Source organism: Thalia democratica, chromosome 8 (genome assembly GCF_965202585.1).
Source record: "Thalia democratica chromosome 8, ktThaDemo2.hap1.1, whole genome shotgun sequence".
In the NCBI taxonomy this organism is placed as follows: domain Eukaryota; kingdom Metazoa; phylum Chordata; class Thaliacea; order Salpida; family Salpidae; genus Thalia; species Thalia democratica.
Window position 1 is genome coordinate 27445175 of NC_139172.1, and position 7996 is coordinate 27453170.

General features: G+C 23.5%; 1 long non-coding RNA gene across 1 annotated transcript; it reads right to left on the minus strand.

The window, feature by feature from the left end:
• Window positions 1-252: 252 nt before the first annotated feature.
• Window positions 253-2301, minus strand: LOC145842717 (uncharacterized). Its single transcript, XR_014370207.1, has 4 exons — window positions 2148-2301; window positions 1804-1899; window positions 964-1113; window positions 253-776 (listed from the first exon to the last, which is right to left on the minus strand). It is a non-coding gene; the product is annotated as an uncharacterized LOC145842717 (long non-coding RNA).
• Between the last annotated feature and the right edge of the window lie 5695 nt (window positions 2302-7996).

The following is a 7996-nucleotide window of genomic DNA, read 5'->3' on the forward strand; positions in this document are numbered from 1 at the left end:
TACAACTAGCTTTTTTCTAAGCTATTCAAACTAATAGTGATAATTACAATTTAAATAATTAAAAAAAAAAAGATAAAACAACAAAAAATTAGACAGACAAATAAAAAAAAGAAAAAAAAAAAGTAAAATAAATTTGATTATACATTTAATCTCCATAACTCAAAAGTTTATCTTGTTTTATTTGAAAAACTTAATTTACGAGAACAAAAAACAAGAAAAGAATGCTTAAAATGTGGTCGCACTGAATTTCGTTAATTGCAAAGTAAATTTTTATGTTATAGAATACGAAAAATCAATTTATTTACCAAATTTAAGAGTAAAATAATTTTGTTAATAAATGTAGTCAAAAGACCACCCTGTCATCTAGCTAAACACAACTTGTTTACTTTAACCTAGATTTAAAATAAAGAAGTATTTAAACTTTTAAATATATAAAAAATAATTTGTTCATAAAAGTAATCGAAAGATTTTTAGATATATAAAATTAAAGGTTTTTAATAATTATACACTCTTTTTCTTATCAACTTCCATTTTGAAAACTAAAATTTTACTCTAAGTATAGAAATAAGAAAAAGCTGTTGACTCAATTATTGTTTTATTGTTTCCTTGTAAACTTTGAACTTCTTTCAACAGTTGAGTGTAGTCATCTAGTTGCGTCTTGCTTGCGGAGACCATCGATCTTAACTTTGTATTACAAGCCGGTTTCTTTATACTTAGTTCTTTTTGACATTTTTGCAGGGATAGTTTAGCAGTGTTATATCTTTTCATCAATTCATCTATGTTATTTATTAAATATTGTTTTAAAAATAGATTGTATAGTTTAAATTTAAAGCAGGTTAAGTTTTTTTACAACATGAAGCTTTGTAATCAAAAATAATGCAGTAACAATTGAAATTTTAAGAATCTTATAGTTAAAGTTTAAGTTTTGTTAGTTTTATAAAATTGTAAATAAAACAGATTTACAAATTTCTTGATTATCCAATCCTCCATATTTTTTGTTTTGAATTTTTGAGTTTTCAATACGATAGGCACTAAATTTATTCCTGTTTTTACCAAAGTTTGCATGAGGTTTAAACTTTCGCCGACGTTTTCTTTGGTTGTGTTTACCCATACCTTAGAAAATTATTAAAAGAAAATTAAAGGTGTTTAAAATCAAACAATTTAAATCAAAATGGTTTGAGACAGAAAAATAGATAGTTAAACCACTATTGTAAAATAAAGTTATGGTCTGTTAAAGTTTATAAATGGTTTTGATTTTTATTGGTATGTTTATTTAATGTTTTATTTAAAAATAAGGTTTTTATAGATAAATTATTAAAACAAGACATATATCATCAGCTATGTTGTGATAAAATCTTTTTGGAATTTATAAAGAAGTTTTTTGAATTTATATTGAACTAAATATATTCAATTTAAACTTTCTAATAATGATGAATTAGTTAGGAAAAAGAGACATATCTCATTTTTATATTTAAAGTTCAAGTATTTAATTTTATTACGCTTTTGTTTTTTAACGAAAGTTTTGGTTAAAAAAGAGCAAACAAGCTGATAAAATATTTTTTTAGACTTAACAGGTAGGATAGTTTGTCATTTAACTGTTCAGTGTAAAGTTTTGCTTTTCAAAAACATTCACCTAGTTAAAAAATCAAACATATTCTGAAAAGGTAAGATTTTAACTTGAGACTTGATTGAAGAAGTAATTTGAAATAAAACTAAACTTTTAAGAAATTACATTTAAATTTAAGTTTTTTTTTGTTTGAATATTTTGAGGTTATATAACATTTAGTCATTATAAAAACTTACGAAAATAATCTTGAACTAATAGTTCATTGTCTTTTATTTGTTTTTTCAAACTATCTTTAAGAAAATCGCCAAAACTGTATGTATATCCACCTGAATCTAAAGGTTTAATTATAATTACTACATCGAACTATAAAATTTTGTGAAGTTTAAAGATTTTTTTTTAATAATTGTAATAAGTTGTGTTTAATTACTGGTTAATAGTTGTGTATTTTTTAATACTTTCTTAGTTGTTTTTAAGAACACCATACACTTTACTTTTACATAATTTTGATTAATAAAGCAAACAAGTCTATTTTAAAATGCTGAGTTAGTTAAGTTGTGTTTAAAAGAAGCGTTAAACTTACTTAGAATTTTTTGGTACCAAGCTAGTTGATTGGCAGTCAGAGATATTAAGTTACTCCCCAATAGATGAAAACCTCTATTTAATTCAGTTAAGTTTCCTTCAATGGGTTTATGAATTATACATTTACTTTATTGTTATTTAAAATTTAAACAAAAACAAAAATTATTTAAAAAAATATAAATAATAACAATTTATGTTAGGTATAACTAAAAATATACTTTTTTGGTAATCTTATTTTAAGTGTTAAGTGATAGATGAAAACTTACTTACATTTTTGAATAAAAATTTGATTAAAGAAAAAGGTAAAAATATCCTAGCAAAATGTCTATATAAAGAAGTTAGAATGTTTTGCTTAGTCTTAGATTTAGTTGCATGCGTATAACATACTTTAATTTTTTTCTTTTTGAATTATAGAGTAATAAAAAAACAAATACTTCACTTACCTAAAGCTTCGTTGTAATTCTTAATAATGCTTTTATCAAAAATAGCATCCTTTTTTTTTGAAGTGTGTAAAGCTTGAAGAAAATATAATTAATATAGGAAAACATTTACAAATTTATACGTAGAGTTTTAGCAAAAACTAATACTGATTAAGCATTTAGGTTTTAAATTTAGTTATTTTATAGTTTTCTAAATTAAGTCAGTTAAAATTAAATCATGACACTCAAGCTTTGTTTTAAAATAAACCTTAAATTATAGTACAATTAAAATCAATTGCTTACTTCAAATTTCTCACTAAAAAGCTGTTGGGAAGTTTTAATTTTGATTATTTTTTTTATATTTAAGAAAACAGTAAAAAACTCATTAAATTTTTTGTTTAAATTATCCTCTAATAAATATCTTAACTGAATGTTTTTAAAAACTTACAATTTAAGTACACTTTAAAAAGTTATCTATTTTATTGTTAGTTGTTTGCCTTAACTTTTCCTGATTCTATTAACAAACACTTACTCTTCCATTATATACTTTGTTTAAATAATTAGCTTAAGTTATTCTACATAAAACAATATTAAATGCTAAACAGCTGAAAATTTTTATAAGTATAAACTATGCGAGTTGAACTTTATATTTTTAAGCCTGTGATTAACAGCCTCTTAATGGAAAGATCTGTAAGCAAAAAATTCTTGCGGACCACAGTAATTAAAAAAACCGTACAAAACATGATTGAACAACTATTGAAATCAAAGTTCCAACCAAATTAGTATAAATGATACCGTTTGTTCTAAATAAAGTAAAGAAATTTTAAAAAAATTAAAGAATGTTCAGTTTTATTAAAAAACCATTTGTTTCTAACAAGTTGTTTTAAAGGTAAAACATATCTTTCGTCACATGTTTATGCTTGGCTGAATATCCGACTACTGACTTATATTAATGTTTTAGATTAAGTTAAATTTAACATGATGGAAAGTGTGTTTATTACGTTAAACTAGATGTGTAGCTAGTTTTAAGACCAAATTAGCTTAAAACCAATGGAAACTACTAAAACTTGTCAGCATAGTATATTAAAATGTAGTGAAAATAAAGCAAAACATTACTAGCACACATCTTTAGTGTGGGAGTTCTTTTGCATTTCTCATATTTTAACTTTGTAGATCTTAGTGAGTTTATTTTCTTTTGAGCTTCATAAAAGTTTTGAGTGTATTTGCAAGTATCTTCATTACAAAATCTTTTAACTTTATTCAATTGATGTGTACACGACTGCAAATAACTTTCTGTAAAAGATATAACCAGTACTTATTACGGCCATCATCAAAAAAAAATTATAGATTTTGCGCCATAATAAATAATAAATAACAAACTTCTTCACGCAACCAACAACAACAGCATTCGAGACAACCTACGACCTGTTTTGTTCTTATTATTACTAATCAGACTGGCATTGTGACATAGTCTAGTTAGAAAAGCTACCTGATGAGTCATAATAAGAACGAAACCGGTCGTAGATTGTCTCGGATGCTGTTGTTGATGGCTGTGTGGCAAAGTTCCTTATTTATTATGTATGGGTATAAGATAGGTAGTAAAACTTTGAAAACTGTGAAATATGTTTATAGAATAAAATATGTTGCTTTTAGAAGTTAAGTTCTGTCAATACGTTAGCTTGTAGCATACTCAAAGAACTTTGTTTAAAAAAACTTTTTTTTTCGAAAAAAAAAGAAAAAAAGTAGTATTTGTTTAACATTACCGAATTGTTTATAACTTGGCAAATTATAAAATACTAAAATGGATTAAGATACAATTAAAGTTTTAATTGAGCTAGATAAATACTTTTTTTACTAGAAAAACCATAATAAATTTTATTTGCATAAATACTTTTTTAACATTAAGTTGTTATTGGTATATGTATCAAGATTTTAAATGATATACTTATAAGTACAAAAAACTTGCCTTCTTTAAGAATACCTTTTGATGATTCCGATCTGTAAAATTACAATGTTTTACTTAAATATTTAAAGATTACTAGCTAGGAGCTTGCTAATAAAGATCCTAACGAAACAAGTTTGCTTGAATAAACAATAATAACAACAATTTTCAAAGTAGTTGCTTTATTCAACTAACGAAAGTTTTTCTGTGATTAAATCCTTATATTTTTACTTACATTTACTTCATTTCACACTGTAACTGATTAATACGTTTGTAATTAATATTAGTCAGTAATATTTTATAGTTTTGCGTATATTTAGTCATTACACACTTTCATTTTTAAATTTTCTCTACTTTTTTGTGCAATATTTTTTATCAGAACTTAGTGGAACTGTTTTATTTGTTTATAAAAAAATGTGCGTCACTTGAATAACGCAAGTGTTATGCAAACTTTTGGTATTTTATGTTTTGTTAATTTAGCTCTTAATTCTCTTTAAAATGAATAAGACAAAAATATATTGCTTCAATTTAATGTTACAATAAGACTAGCCAGCCTAAACTAAACTTTTATATTATATTAATTAGAAGATAAAAAAAGTGAATACTTAACATAGCATATTTTGCAAGAAAGAAAATTTACTAACTTTACAATAGAACTGTTAAATAAACAAAAAGCTATAAAAATGATAAGAAAACTGAAGCTCTTCATTTTTCGATATAAATATACTTTTATAAAACTTTTGTTTTGTTTAGATATATACTACGTAGGATGGTAAAAAAATAAGATGCTTTAAATTTTGTTTGTTTATAAAAAACTTATTTATAAAATTTTGTTTACTTTTAAGAAATATTGGAAAAAATATAGAAAATAAAAAACGGTTAAACCATATTTAAGTAGTAGCATAATCTAAATAAAAGAATATTGAACACATTGGGTTGGTATTTCATAAAACACCAAGATTACTAATAGATAAAAACAAAAATTTCTCTAAAGTTTAATGCCAGCACATTAACATTCAACTATTAACTTTAAACAGAAAATTATTTTCAAAAACAAAAGCTTTGTATTGCATAAAACTTAAATTTTAACCTTAACAATTGTATCTATACACAAAACAAATTTTTTTATCGTTATTAATTCATATAGGATAAATACTGATAAAAAAAATTTAAAACATAGTTTAACAAGTATTATTCAAACTAGTACAAATTTTATTTAGTAAAATTTTCACCTTGGAATATTTCATGAGAAAAAAACAAAATTCTCTTTACAAAAACGGATTTTTTTTGCTTGTAATTAATCTATAACTTTTAAGTCATATTTTACTCAAAGTCCTTAGTAAAAAGGTAAGTAAGTTATAAAATACAACAACAGTGTTATATCGAAAGTCTAGTTTTTATTATTATATTTTGATTTTAAATCTACATTTATTTTACATTAGTTTACTTACGCTTAAATTTTTGAGTTATGTTTATCTTTTATTTATATTTTAACTTAAAAATTTGATTTTTTAAATATGTTTTATTTATAATATTTAAAAGTAATTAGATGTCAAACATGCACAGACCTTGATTATTTCATGTTTTGTCACTTTTGCACAGTAAGTAGTTAAAATTAAGGTACAATAAAATTAGTAGTAATAACTACACTCAAAAATTGGTGAAAAAAAAAAAATATTTTGGGGAATGGGTCAAAATTGCACGAAGACAAAATTGCACGAGGTTACTAAATTGCATGAAGACATTTTTTCACGAGCAGACAATTTTGCACGGAGTCATTTTTGCACGAGTTGAACTAAATATTACTTTTTCTTTATTTGATTCATTTCTAATCCAAGTTATACCAAATCCCTCATTTAGTTAAAACCTTGAAAGTTTTGAGCTATTAGAGCTAAAAAATAAAGCATAAATTTTTTTGTAGGTATACACAGATTGTCATTAAAAATAAAAAAGCTTTAATTCAGTGATTAAAATGAAAAAGTATTATAGGTATAAATAGCTAAAACTGTGGGATAAAAATTTAAAGTTTTTAATTGATTCGATAAGTTCCTAGATTATTGTTACATTAAGTATTATTCATTACAAAATTAAGTAGTTAATTAAAGTGTAATTTAACTTAAAAATGTTATAATAAATCAACATACTTTATAGTCTAAGTCAAAGGTTACCAAAGTGTGCAGAAAATATATTTTGGGGTGTATGAATTATTCTAAAACTTTGAAAATAATTTTGAAACTTTAAATAAACATTCTTGATGAAGAGCACATTGGGGTGCACATATATTTTATTTTGCGATTTGGGGTGCACAGATTTTGTTTAGTTTGGTAACCACTTGCCTAAGTTATACTAAAATGATATTAAATCACCACTTTTTTTCGTTTGTTAATATTTATATCATAAAAGATATATTTTACTTAAAGTGCATTTTAATTCTAACCCACATTCATTTTCAATTAGTAAGTTTGTTTAAAAGTTACAAATTAAAAAAAAAAATTTCTAAATGTTATACTTTATTTATCTGAGTTAAAAAAATAATTTTTATTCTTTTTAAAAGTATGGTAGTTCAGTTTTTTGTATTTCTAATAAAAAACGTACACAAGTAGTTTTGTGCAATATTTTAAAAGCAAATTTTAGTATATATATAGTTTATTGAATGATGATAAAAAACACTCAAAATATTTGGTCCCCGGACTTGGTGCACGAGGAACCTTTTGGTAATCGAGTCGTAAACCACGAATACCTTTTAATGCCTTGTCCAGGACAGTAATTTTTTTTATTTAATATTGGTAGTTTTTTGTAACAATTTAGTATATGCTGCTATAGTCTACTTAGTTCTAATAAGATTCAAATTTATTTACTAACTAACATTGTTTCTTTTAAATGTTAATTTAAAAACGATATTTTAAGTGGAGTTATGTTTGGCAAGAAATGATTTACTTTGTTGGTATTTTCGTTTGGAGGCTTGAAACTTACATCATATATTCATTTAGAGCAAAAAAAAAACTTTTGGCAAAGTTGTTGGGAGTTTTGAAATTTACAGATACTCAATAAAAATTTTGAAACTTTGAGGTTTTTTTAATTCAAAAAACCGGATTCGGTCGGATATTGATTAAAAAATGAGTTTGAAATTTACATTATATATTTCAGAAAAGTTTTGAAATTTACCATATATAGTTAATGCAAAAAAATATTTTTATGCTATTTTTAAAGCATTTCAGTTTTTTAAACTAAAATTAATTACATAATTAAAGATTATAGAAATATATCTAATTTCACCAAAAACTTAAACTTTAGTCTCTTTGTATGATCGATTGCGTTTTCAAGTAAATCCAGAAACAAAAAAAAATAAATAATAGGTTCTTACTTGAGTTAGCATTATGATCTAAATTAAGTAAGTGGCTTATTTAGTTTTCATTAAATAAACAGCGGTCTTAATGTTTTATTATCAGTTCTTAAACAACAAATTACCATTTTTGTAAAAATTAAAAA